General features: G+C 35.2%; 1 protein-coding gene across 2 annotated transcripts in view; it reads right to left on the bottom strand.

Annotated features, from left to right (window-relative positions):
• The window catches only part of LOC124360185 (high affinity cGMP-specific 3',5'-cyclic phosphodiesterase 9A), a 641,497-nt gene that overhangs the window by 567,700 nt on the left and 59,159 nt on the right, over positions 1 to 14,638 (bottom strand). For both annotated transcript variants that reach the window (XM_046813574.1, XM_046813571.1), the window contains exon 2: positions 13,190 to 13,194. The gene's annotated coding sequence lies outside the window, so the exon portion shown is untranslated. The remainder of the gene's footprint in view (positions 1 to 13,189; positions 13,195 to 14,638) is intronic.

Here is a 14,638-nt window from a genome sequence, read left to right on the forward strand (position 1 = left end):
CCGTTTATGTTCTCCATTATCAGTTAAACCACGTTATGAGGTGTAAAGTTTCACATTTATAGACAACCCTGAATTCCGTCAAATTAGAGTTCTTCAAGCGAAATTTTTGTTACAAAACCTATCAATAGGGGTAGCAAAATACCACAAATATTAAAAAATACCTCAAAATGCTGTTTCCGTGACGACCATTTCTCCAATAGTTCAGATTTGGGCTAGAAGGTTTCCCAGTTCATTAGACGGTTTTGAACCTCTTTCTGAATGTCACTGCCTCAACTGCGTGGGTGGAATCTATTTCCCTTATAATCCTGGATCTTTAGACTTCTGGATATTATCGGTTATGCGGATATGTTCTGTTATAGTATGGTCAGTTGTGAGAATATGTTCAATTATGAGGATATGTTCAGTAATGAGGACCCGTTTAGTTATGAAGTTAGGTTTTACTATGAGGGTATGTTCATGTTCTTTTATGAAAATATGTTCAGTTACGAGAATATGTTCAGATATGAGGATAATTTCAGTTATCAGAATATGTTAGTTATGAATCTAGGTTTAGTTAAGAGGATATGTTCTGTTATAATATTTCCAGTTATGAGGATATGTTTATTAATGAGGATCCGTTTTGTTATGAAGATAGATTTAGTTAAGAGTATATGTCCTGTTATGAAAATATGTTCAATTACGAGAATATGTTCAGTTTGTGGATACGTTTAGTTATGAGGATACGTTTAGTTCGTTCACGTTCTAGTCGGCTGCCCCTCAACAAGTATACGCAAGGCATGACGAACGCGAAATCTGCATGTCCAGTTCCGTTCCGCATGTCATGTCGAGTGCCGGACCACGGTGACCACAACAAATGTGACGATTCGATAAGCAACACGATGGATGTGGCTTTTTATAATGCTTACTGAACATTAACCGACTATGACACAAGAATAATTATTCAATACAAAGTATGAGACCAGTGGATGAAAACCCCCTTGAAAATAAAATGTTACAATTCATTTTAAATCATTTGTTTTCATATGTACAGGTACATATGACTGATTTGAGTTGAATTCGTGTTATAGGTCAATATTTTAATCAAATCTTAAACTTTTCTTGTCTTAAATATGCACTATGTTCCAGAATACTCTTTCACTATGTTAAAGTAAGAATACCATATTATGTATAAAATGTGTAAAAATAAGAAAAATTCAATCGTATAAATTAATCTTTTGAACGTTCAGTACAATGAGTTTTAAAACATTTACCAATTCACATTTTCCATCTTTTATCTCCGGAGTAACATTTTATAAATGTAATATATTAAAACAACTATTTTATAGATATCAGTGCCAGGCGTTCATAAGAAACATATTAGCTCCGGCGCAAATATGCTTATCAGAACAATACTCTATATATAACAATACTGGTACTCATATATTTCTGAATTTATTTTTTGTCATACGTATTAATTCATTCTTTTTCTCTGACCGAAAACAATCACTTGGAATGTAGTACAATCTGCTTCTCTTGTACCATCAGAGTTCAGACTTCGCATCGGCATCAACGTTAAGATCTTAACTCAGCCGAGAACACCAGAAACTCTTAGTCCAATAAATACAAATATTAATACTAGAACCTCTGCAGGAGAATCTTTCAGCCAGGGTTCAAAAGGATGACCACTGTTTTTCCTTGACTAACGCGATACCGCAAGGGCACGAGTCAACATTGACGTTAACACAATATCTGGGACACCCTGACCTCGATGAAGCTGCGACGGACTCAAATTACAGAGAACCAATTACAGCCCTGAAATAAAAATTACACTTAGCATAGTACGAACCGTTTCTCCACACAAAGGACACCAACATCCAGTGTCGTACCTAGTTTCGCCTTGATACAAACATATGATGCTATGCATGCTCTTCCTATTCCAATTTAAATTGTAATTATAATTAATTTAGACTGACAAACAGTTAAAATTAATAAAACAAAAACAAAAATCCTAAACGTACTAGACGCTTCCAATCTGAAATATGTTACAGTAATAATGTTCAGTAAATATGTCCTATATTCTTTACCTTATTCTTTGGTAAAAAACGTGATTCTTATTTTAGAACAGTCATTTTTTAAATAAAATATAAGACTGCTTCCAATGTTGCAACCTTCATTTTTGAATGTGAACCTACTTATATCGCACACAAATAATAAACTAAAAGTGTCTAATGTTTCAATATTTCCACTTCTCATGCAATGAATCATTTATAAATCAATTTAATGAAACTGTGCGTTTAATATGTATTCGCATTCCCTTACCGTCATCTACTTTTTGTCAAATTGTAATTAGGTTAGTATCCATTACTTAATAAATATATACTAACAAGCTTATCACTCCAGGAGCTGGGTAAAACTCATTTCTGTCTGTCCCCACGATATCTCGAAAACAAACTCCCTACACAGCTTGACGTTTTGCATGAAGCTTCATTTCTATATAGGCAATACCGAATCAGATAATGGTGACTGTTACTCCATGGGATTGTGTTGAACATTTTTACATGGGAATGATTCATGTTGCAAGGTATCGCGTTTCATCGGTAAACATTAAATTTAGCATGAAAATCCATTTCTACATAGACAAGAATGGTGCAAACTCCTACCGTGGCTGGGCGTTATTGAAACCTATAACTCAGTAGGCTGACAATATTTCCTTTGTCGGTCGGGTATGTAACAGTTTTGGTAGGAAAGTCTGTCCGTGTATCTGTCCATCTCAAGAATGGTGCAACTCCTACCGTGGCTGGGCGTTATTGAAACCTATAACTCAGTAGGCTGACAATATTTCCTTTGTCGGTCGGGTATGTAACAGTTTTGGTAGGAAAGTCTGTCCGTGTATCTGTCCATCTCAAGAATGGTGCAAATCCTACCGTGGCTGGGCGTTATTGAAACCTATAACTCAGTAGGCTGACAATATTTCCTTTGTCGGTCGGGTATGTAACAGTTTTGGTAGGAAAGTCTGTCCGTGTATCTGTCCATCTCAAGAATGGTGCAACTCCTACCGTGGCTGGGCGTTATTGAAACCTATAACTCAGTAGGCTGACAATATTTCCTTTGTCGGTCGGGTATGTAACAGTTTTGGTAGGAAAGTCTGTCCGTGTATCTGTCCATCTCAAGAATGGTGCAACTCCTACCGTGGCTGGGCGTTATTGAAACCTATAACTCAGTAGGCTGACAATATTTCCTTTGTCAGTCGGGTATGTAACAGTTTTGGTAGGAAAGTCTGTCCGTGTATCTGTCCATCTCAAGAATGGTGCAAATCCTACCGTGGCTGGGCGTTATTGAAACCTATAACTCAGTAGGCTGACAATATTTCCTTTGTCGGTCGGGTATGTAACAGTTTTGGTAGGAAAGTCTGTCCGTGTATCTGTCCATCTCAAGAATGGTGCAAATCCTACCGTGGCTGGGCGTTATTGAAACCTATAACTCAGTAGGCTGACAATATTTCCTTTGTCGGTCGGGTATGTAACAGTTTTGGTAGGAAAGTCTGTCCGTGTATCTGTCCATCTCAAGAATGGTGCAAATCCTACCGTGGCTGGGCGTTATTGAAACCTATAACTCAGTAGGCTGACAATATTTCCTTTGTCGGTCGGGTATGTAACAGTTTTGGTAGGAAAGTCTGTCCGTGTATCTGTCCATCTCAAGAATGGTGCAAATCCTACCGTGGCTGGGCGTTATTGAAACCTATAACTCAGTAGGCTGACAATATTTCCTTTGTCGGTCGGGTATGTAACAGTTTTGGTAGGAAAGTCTGTCCGTGTATCTGTCCATCTCAAGAATGAAATGAGCTATAGACTAAAATGTTGCATGCAACCTCTGTGAAGCATACTACGTTACACGTTGTGTGGTAAGCTTCTACCTTGCATTATTTTGTAATAAAACCCTTCTGATAATAATTTAAAAAATCGTCCCCTCAAGTACATTACGTTTAAGTTATTCTAATAACTCCTTGTAACCTATCGAATTACTGTATCTGAAAGTTATGCATGTGCCAGTTTCAGGACACAATTTTATTAAATTAGTTAAAATACAAAATTAAGCCGTTGTGTCGAGATGTTTTGAATTCATTGCAGCAAACTGGTGAGCAGTAAATGGCGTCTCAAGCTATCAGTATAACCAGGTTATGAAGGTTTTACAACGTCCCCCTGTTGATTCTCTGACAACATTACCTTAGGCTTGTAATTACATTTTACAGGCTTCCCTTGATCACCGAGTTAAGTATTAAATTTAATTTTTAAATTATCATTCAACCTTAAAGGAAAAATAGGTACATTTTACAGATCTGCCAATTGCAATCAACCTTATAATAAAATCTATGATCAATGTATAGAATTCTTGGTTTAAAGTTCTTTATTGGCGCTGAAAAATTGTGTAGGTTAACATGATTTTTGGACATTTGGCATTGTTTTATTGACTACGTGGTTTAGAGACAATCTGATACATATTTAGCCGTGATTCCTGACTCATATGTGCCCAAAGCTTTGGAATAATTTGTTTATTTAACTTACATTGTAGTAATGTATTAGGTTATGTATTCACAAGAGTGACAGATCATCTCTATTTCAGAATTCTGCTCTCTGCCCGTCTGACAAATTTGTAATAAAAATCCTTTTAATTCAGATTTAAGAATTAATCTCAATTTTTCCACACTAAAAGAAAAATATCTTTCCACAGAGAAGCTCTAACTATCCTAAAGCTAACAATTCGAATTTTATGAGTTTCTCGTAATGTGCATTGTAGCAGAATTTATCCACCCAAATTCAAAAGTGCACTTGAAATTAAAAAATCAAATCTATCAAAAATCTAGATTTGTCAGGCATGGAGATCTTTAATGTATATATTTTTTAAATCATAAACGTCTGCAGATCCATATTCAAGCAACATAATTTTTTTCTTAATTTTTAAATATTTGTGTGGATGTAGTACAAATTTCTAAATGACGAGGTTCTAATTCACTTTGCTTATTCTTAAAATAAAAAATACAACAAACATTACTCTAGAATTCGTTCTCCACAAATGCTGCAATGTTAGGACTAAGCAAATATTTTTGACAATACACTAAATATTCTTAATTGCTACTGAGATGCTAATAGGATACCTGATTAGTAACCATTGTAAGTATAAATGTTGCAATAGTAAGCATCATTCGTGCTTCTACGAAACTTCTCGTAAGAATACACATGAGAAATCTTTGCCGCACAGAAATGTGCGATTTGTTACCGTATGAAAATGAGTTTAGAATTTCACAAATATATAAAACTTTATACTCACTCAAATGGGTATAACGTTAGTAAAAACACGCACTCTCGACGAATTCAATATCCACGAATGTACTTACGTACTTAATAAACAGGGTCAACGAGCAAATAAAATCCAATAATTCAATCTAGAAACGGATTCGCGGATAGAGATTACGATCAGGAAGAAACCAAGCGATAATTCGATCGAAGAACCGGATTCGTAAGTAGAAATAACGATCAAGTAAAATGTGGAACGATTATTCGATCAAGTAGGCGGAGGCGGCACCGGCAGTGACTATACATCACACAACTTGATGGATGGCAGGGCAGATGTCACGGGTGAGGCGGGGGAGGGGGGCGTGTTCCTTGTCAAAACATACATAGCACTTCTTCACTCGTTTTTTTTTAATATCGCCTGCTCACAGAGACACTTTATTCTTGGGAGAGGAGTAAGGTCACCATATGGTGTATGTACTTGAGTGAATGGGTAGAATAGTTAGTCAATTTTAATGATTATTCAAAGCATTAATAAATTACAGATTTATGTTACTTCACATAAACATTTCTTAGATGACAAACCTTCATCGGGGCCCAGCCACCTAGTTGAAGGAACGACGGAAAACGGTTTATTTAATTGTAAAATCAAACAAAATAACACTCTATACGAGCCGGCTGTAAAGTGACCTTGGGTGTTTCCTACAAGAACAGTGTTAAACCTCATTCACTTTTACTACCTTTAAATTTTGATCCAGTTATGAAAACGCTCTTTATTTTTATTTTATTTTTTGTACCGTTTTGAACGTTTAAAACGGAAAGTACAACACTATTGACGATATTTTCTGAATAACCCATAAAAATATCGGAAAAACTAAAAAGCGTTTGGGAGGTTATTGATTGCATTTTCTAAATTAGTTAACTCCCATAAATCTACGATTACAAATAGAGTCATAAAAGTGCATAAGCACTTAACATTGTTCTTATTGGGATAAGATGGCCGCCAGTACAACCGCCTCTTAAGAACAATGGTTCTTGGAAGATTTATCAAACTGGCAACATTGTACCCACCCGTTCTTTAGGAAACCACTTGAACAACAAAGCACAGTGAAATACGCGTACAAACGAAGTCAATTTTGAATTTGGCACAGATAGGGTGTATCTTCAATACCCCCAATATCGAAGCATCTTAGACACTACCCTTAAAAAGTCATACAGTAAAGTCATAAAGCCAACTGTTAAAGAGGCGCTGGAACGGTCAGCGATCAAGAGATCGTATATTTTCATTTGTGCGATATATATTTTCGTTGGCCTGCTCGGGGCGGGCGGGCCAGAAATAGCTGCGACGACGGAGTGTGCTGACTACGACAATATTATCACGGCAACTAGGCCAGCTTCAAAGCCAAGTGGGAATCGGTTATAGTGGGTGCTAGTTAATTGGTTCCGCCTGTCACCAACAAGGTGGAGGTCGCAAACAGGTTGCGTAATTGCTCTTAACTGGTGCGACCTCTTAATTGAACTCAAACAACCCTTTGTATATATGAAGTGTATAGATGATTTGGAGAAGAAATTATATAATATAAACATAAGGTTATAGAAAGTTTTATCGGTTGTTTAATATAGAATTTTCCACAAATACATTTTTTAAAGCATACTTTTTCTACGTTAAACAAAATAAATATTAATAAATAAAGTGTAATTGAATGTCCTTTCCTAGATCATCTAAAGTTATGAGGATCATTAACCTCTGCCACGCCTATCTCATTCTTGCTACACGAGGATTGTCAGGTCGTGGTCTTTCACCGCTTGTGTGGTTCTTTATCTTTATCGTGGTGCTAAGGTATTCTAAATCGTCCTTCTTTTCCCACCTGAACTTTGGCTGTTTCAGTTATGTATGGGTGTAAAATTCTGGATTCACTAACAACTTGTTTGTCGCCTTTTTGACTGGCAAGTAAGAGTGCTTTTCAGTTGTGTACACATGCCATACCCACTGTTCTACCACACGTATTCTTAAGCATCGAACGATTTTAAACTTTCCTGCTCTGAGAAAAATTTGTGTCTAACGTTTCTAGTGGAGGCAACACTGGCTGCCAAACTGGAAAGAGGACAAGGCTAGAGAAACCGAGCATAGCAACTGAGAAAATCCCATCTACACGCCTACCCAATTACGCAGCAACAGGATCGGAAAACGTGGTCCCCAACGATGGCCCCAACATTCTGTCATTGTTTATTCTATAGTAAGATGTCTACAAAAATCATGAAAATTTTCTTGGAAGAATATATTAATCGGTAAAATCCATCTAAGAGAAGGGGTCTTAAAATATATTGCTTTTAAATTCAGTTGCTTCACGCTTCAGAAGTTGTTTTAGAATTAATAAAAATAGATTATCTATGAATACGCATCCCCCTAAAACAATTTAATTTTCCAATTTTAAACATTACAATTGCCTTAAAACTTTCAAGAAAAAGTTTGTGGAATTTATAACTCTACATTAATATACAATAACACTGTCACAGCAGTTTTGTAATTTTACTAGCAGTTACTCGCGGCTATGCTCACGATTTCGTGTTGAATAACAGGTATATCAAAGGCATAAGATTGTTAAATAGCATAATAAACACTCCTGAAAATAAATGAAGGTTACTAGAGATTTCCAATCTCTTGATGCATTTCAGAATAACTGTCCTCTAAGTTTAAAGAGCATATTTTTGGGATCCTGAAGTCGGAGAGTTTATTACTCTGTGTATGTCAGCTCTAATATTTCACGCCGCGGTTAATATATCATTCTGTTGCCATGACAACGCATACAACGCAAAGTTATTACATTTTGATTTAATATACAGTGCGAGTACAATGTTTTTGGAAAATTTAAGTTAAAAGAATTTTTATATGTAGTTCAAATAATTTACCTGAACGATAAATTTGAATCTTGAGTAAAAATAAAAAGCACGTAGTAGTCCAATAAATACTTAGGTAATAAATCATTTCAAATTTGTTGCGTTTCTTTACATTTTTAGTAAAATAGTAGTTAGTGTTAGAATGAGGTCATAACTATCCAATATTTTGATTTATCCAAAATAAGTAGGCAAAATACTAAAATCCTTTGTAATAGCCTACTGAAATACATCGTAAATTTATAACTGATGACAAATTTAATAAAATGGTTCAGAGATTATTGGTCTTCATCAAAAAGAAAATTGGTTCGCGTCTGAATAAGGTTATTGAACGGTGAAGTGGAACACAACCCTAATAGATTGAGGGGAGATACAAGATAAGATGGAGCGGTGGTGGCCAATGTGGAGGTTCTGAATATTAATATGGGACCAGAAGAGCAATTCTGAGATACGGGATTGCCAATATGTTCAGGCCCGACGTCACTTTGATGTGCGACCCCCCCTTCCCCCAACACCAATCCAACGGTTCAACACTTACCTGACGTTTGCTCAGATTTACTACCTTTGACTTCTACAGTCTTTTATCAATCCAACACCGTAAGGAGTTGTGTACATTGATTCTGCTGTCACTTCTTTTATGTACGTAACTAGTTAACTACTAGTTAGCTACCTAAAACTGTGTCAAAATTAAGGTAGACAATGTTGTAAACAGTCGTGTATTCCATTTTTAACAGGTAACCAAAACAATAGAAAATAAACTCAAAACGAATACTTTCAACTCTGACAATAATGCTCATTTTAAAAACAAAGCGAAACAAACCAGCTGATTATAATACAATATAACCACACAAACAAGCTTTACATAATCCTCTATACAAGCATAAATAAACACATTGCACAAATAATTAGTTCGTCAATTCCAATAGCAAGATATTACGTGTTATATTAAAAAACACGTTACCTCGGTATGTGCCATTTTGTATGAGTTTTAAAACCGGCTATACAGGTGGTAAATTTGTTTCATTATTCAAAAACAAATTATGTTTCCTTCTTTAAATTTGCTTGCGATGTTAGTATGTATATTACGTATTAATGCTGTTGTTAGCTATTCAATATCCGGTGGATACAATGCTGCCAGTTTGATAGTCTTCTTCCAAAGGCATAGTTAAGATTCGACTGTACTGTGACCTTGATTTCAACTCCATAAGAACAATGTTAAACCTTAAGCACTTTTTCGACCTCATTTTAGTCGTAGAATTATGGAATACGTTTTATTTTGAAGGTATAATCATAAAGCATCCAAATGTTGTTTCATTTTTTCCATACTTTTATAGGTTATTCAGAGGCGTTTTTTAAAGAACGTTTGATGAAAAATTTGTAACACACAGATCTATGTCATTGTAATCTAAGACGTACCACTTATTGAAGTGGTATTATTGAATAATATGACAGATGGTGGAATAATACTATGGTTATTGAACCATAGTATTATTCCACCATCTGTCATATTATTCCAGTTATCTGCTATTTTAGAGGGGGCGGATTATTATAAATTTCCACAAATGTTTCGTTACCGTCGTTTAATTGACTGAAACACACGATATTCCTGTCACTCCTCTAGTGGCTGTGATAATAACTTTCCGCCGATAATAACGATATATTCAGTGTGTCCCTCATTGTTTTGCCTACAAGTGGAAAGTACCGGATGCAAGTTAAGTTGCGGCCGGCCTTGGCCGGTACTGATAAGGAAGTGAGAAGGGTTATCAGCGCTTATCAGTGCACATACATTAGCAACTGTTGCTCTCAATGCCCTCCTGGCTCAATAGGATTGTAAAGCGCTAGCCCGGCGTTCCCACGCACAAGCTTTGTCACAGGTTCTAATAGAGACCTCTTAAGATGTTAATGATTTACGTATAGTTTCATCTGAATTGTTTCCAGAAAAATATGATTGAAGTTTCAATGTTTGTTTCATTGTTAATCACTGCTTCAAATGTTTTTTTATTACATGCTAAGCCTATATTATAAAGTTATAATTTTTGTTTGTTTACTGTATATGATGGTTGGTAAACGTAACAGTTTTTCTTATAAATGTTATTTATTTAGAAAACTTATAATAACATATGTATTTCTATGTTTTTAAATAATGGTGTACATAATGAATAAAAAGGTCATTTAGACGATGTTGTAACAAATATATTATTTGTCTGTATTTTATTATTAATAAATTATAATAAATTTTACGGATTAATGGATGAACGACTGTTTACTATTTATTTTTTTAGTCTTGTACATTTATAATATGTAGGATCGGTAAAAGACTGACAATAGCTGTAGCATTTAGTTTTATCTTAATATGTTATTTTAGTTATATTCTTTAATGAACAACTCTTTTGTATCTTATGATTAACACGATATTAATTTTATATTAGTTAATCACTGCATGCGTTTGTTTATTATTTATATTTTGCCATGTTAATGTGCACAATAACTTGCATAATAACTTTTTTTCTAAATTACTTTATTTTTCAGCTACGCATGACTTATTTTCACATGGTTGTTGTGTTAACTTTGTAAAATGTTATAATACAAATAAAATATTTTTAAACTGAACTTGTACAGTGTCTTTGTAAGCTCAGTTCATCAAATGAGATGAATAAAGTTCAAAATCCCTTGCAATAAAATAAAATAATATCTTGGAACGAATAAGAAAGTAGTGAGCCATCATAATATTCACCGGGAACTTGTAACAAGTTAGTTGCTAACTTGCTTAATTAGTTTCCAAGCAAGAGTCGAAAAGACACTTCTTCCCTAGCCTGTACGCAAGACTATAGACACTCCAGGAATGCACTGTTTTATTTCGAAGTATTTAAATATTTAAACTTGCTGTCAGATATTTTTTTGTTTCTCAATTCAACAATTGTGACAGCAGAAAGGCCGATAGTCTAAGAGCCAATCTCATTGTTTAAGCACAAAACCTATTTTGTCATGAAATCGGTAAATTAATTTCGCTAAGAAATAAATCAACCGTCGGCCCCGATATATTTGGTGCAGGTCGTATTGGGAAGGTACCAAAAGGGTTAACATATCAAACCATATGTTTTTCTCAGATACGATTTTTCTCAGGTTGATAAACCTAAAAACAAACCGTTAAAGACGAAAATTCGAAGTCCAATCGAATTCAGCCAACCCTATAAATACTGAAATTGAGACTTTTAATGTTATTGTCTCGCTGTCTGACACTGACATAAAGGTGTCATCACACCACCCGTGGGCGATGCCTTTTGAAGGCGTCGCTGACGTATCCCATAATAATATGAAGTGGGGAAATTCACACTGGCGTAGACTATTAATACGCAAGCGACGAGAGCCCGTATTAATACGTTTGGATTGTTACCTCGGCTAGCTACGTCTCGCCAGCGTAGCTCTAGCACGCGCATGCGCACATTGCGACCTGAGAGCCGCGGAGTTGTTTCTGTTTGTAAGGTGTTTTTTATACAGCTTGAGCAGGGCACTTTGGTATAGGTTTCCAGCATTTTTAATAGGCGGTTCGTACTTCCTCAGGGGTACCAACTGCAGGAACATTGCCTTTACTGAAGAACAAATAGTTATGAAGTATCACAGTAGCCTTAATAATGTTGTACACGCTGTCCATAGTACAGCCTCCACCATTGAGCAAGTATTCCAAAAGCGTTTTCCGCAACTGATATGCACCTTCCTACTGTATACTTATACACTCTCTTCTGACCGTTAAGATTCTTCTGTAGGTAAGAACGAATCAAGTATAGTTGCAATGGAAATCCATCTCCTTCTACAATGTACGGTGCTACCAAAGTCTTCAGGCACTGAGAGGCTGTAGCTTATTATCCGTTCTGCGAGGGTGCTCTTTCATGAAAATAGAGGAATCACATTCATTTCCAATTGGTTCTACGTCAACGGATATAATCATTATACTCGGCACCAACAAGTTCTAGCAACACAGTGGAAAAGTATTTTTTTATAATTGTAGTAAAATGATCCTGAATATTTTGGGCATTGGATTTTACATGTTACCATCTACCGCAATGCATACACCTGTGACCGAATGGAAGTGAGCAAATGTAGGAAACTAGGTAGAGGGGAAGGACCTACGTCTTCTACGTAATAGCTTGCGGTGTGAAGGCGGCGTTACTGACGTATTAATACGTGAGATACGGCGGTGTGGGGAGTCCTTGACTGCTATGTGCTTGGTTTTGAGTATATCAAACTGAAAATTTTGGTCTAATAAAAATATTAATATTATAAATCTTTATTTGATCCCATCAAAATTAACGCGGCTAACGATTTATTTCTTCTCAGGAGAAATTTCTAGACCGATTTCACGAAAAACTAGTTTGGGTGCTTATACAATACTAATTGGCTCTCGGACACTGGACTACGAGTAATATTAATTACCCTCATAGCAAACAGGAGATCATCCAGAATAGGACATAAGGTCAAACCAATGCATATCATTACGCTTCGATTAGGCCGGGATATATATTATGCAGAACTAAATTGCTAACGTAATTGACTATCAAGAATACAAAGTAATAATATGTCGATGGGTTTATTGTAGACCTCCAGCTTAATTTGATTAGTTATAGTTTGGTATAGAAGTTTAAAACACATTTCGCTTTATACAAGCGGAACGGCATGATGTTTACACGTATCTAACTAAATTACAATATCAAACGTTACAATAGTCAATTTGAATTTGTATTGTCATGTTTATAATATGTTCATACACTGTTGAAGCTGTTAAAATTTACAACCTTCACGAAAACCGTACGCTTTATCATTAAATACTACTGTGTAAAATGTAAATACCGAGTGCATGTAAACAGAACGCCCAACGAAACAAACTGTTAATTACGTCGTGTAACAATATTAACAACGGTGGGCAAAGCTGCTGCCACGATAATTTGTCATATTTGAATAGAAACTGAATTCACCTCTTTTTCTGTTGAGTATTTTCCAGCAGTCTAACGAAATATCAACACTCAGCTTACTTGCTCTGAAACAAAACAAGTAAAAATTAAATAATGTATTATGTTTTATAGTATTAATTGCTGAAAAGCATTGATCTAAGTACGTGGTTCTATATTAAAATAAATAAATAATTATAAAGTTAAAAAAATATTAAGTATTCTATTAAGCGGGTTAGATTAAATATACAATAATTAATTAAACAAATTACACCGTTTAAACGGGCTTATAAAACTGAGTTTACTATAGTAACTCTTTTTTAAGTACCAATTAGCATTTTTAGAGTACAAATTATTAATATAAAAAACGAAAAAGCTGTTTAATGTGTATAATCATATTTTTAAAATGAGGCATTTTTTAATATTCTGAAACCATAGAAGAACTATTCTGTAATCATTTAAATGAAACACTTTTTTTGTTTTTCTAGTAAGTGTTTGAATATTTAAACAACGAAATCAATAAGGTTTCAGATTAAAAAAATAACACTAAAAATATTGAAAAAGCTAAGAAGCACTTGGTTACTTATTAATCATATCTTTTAAAAAATAAGTATATCCGGCTGTAGAGGTGACCGTCTTAATTAAATTCGTACAGCAACAATGATAAATCTCAATTACTTTTTAGTCTCTTTTCATGGTTTCAGAATACTATAAAATGTCTCCTTTTAAAAATATGATTAATCCACATTGAACGGCTTTTTAGTTTTCTATAATATTCATTGTTGTTAATCTAATTTAGTAACTAAAGAAAATACTTATAATTTTGCAAGAACAGCACAAAAGCATTTTAACTCGTATTAATATCTTTAAAATGAGATACCTCCCACACTCATGTGGCCAAAAATATAATTAAAATTTATTGAACTTAACATAGCTTTTAAGAGGTAATACTCAAGGACGAGCTTGTATTCAGTAAATAATCCTACAACTGCAATAACAAGCTTCCGGCATGATTTCTATAGAATATTAGCTTCAGTGAAGAGTTAGGTGTGGAGATCGCCTCATTTGTGTTTATGGACGGGCACGATCGTTCGCTAAATGAGGAGCTTGTCAGGCCATCCATCCTCACGACGTGACAGGATGACAATCACCGGTGGCTGCCGGTAGTCATCAGTGGCATTGTCACCGGCCGGCCGATACATGCATTTGACAGTCAATATCGACGCTGTCGTGATATTAACTCCACCTGCAGGAGAGTTAACAGGGGTTTCCTTCGGCATCGCTTTAAAGTCGATTTTGATGAATATCACAAGTTGAGCTATTTTACATCGTAAGCACGAAAGAAAACTAGAAAAGTAGGAAAGGAATGATAAGAGAGGATGGATTGCCCGTGCCCTAATAGCTCCCTAATTATTCATACCTTATTCATACCTCAGGCATCTTTTATGTAAGTGCTACTGTCACCTTTGTTAGCTACTTCGGCTGGAAATTACGAAAATAAAATAAATATTGGGAGTGTTAAGGAAAATTGGT

This window comes from Homalodisca vitripennis, chromosome 4 (genome assembly GCF_021130785.1).
Source record: "Homalodisca vitripennis isolate AUS2020 chromosome 4, UT_GWSS_2.1, whole genome shotgun sequence".
NCBI lineage: Eukaryota > Metazoa > Arthropoda > Insecta > Hemiptera > Cicadellidae > Homalodisca > Homalodisca vitripennis.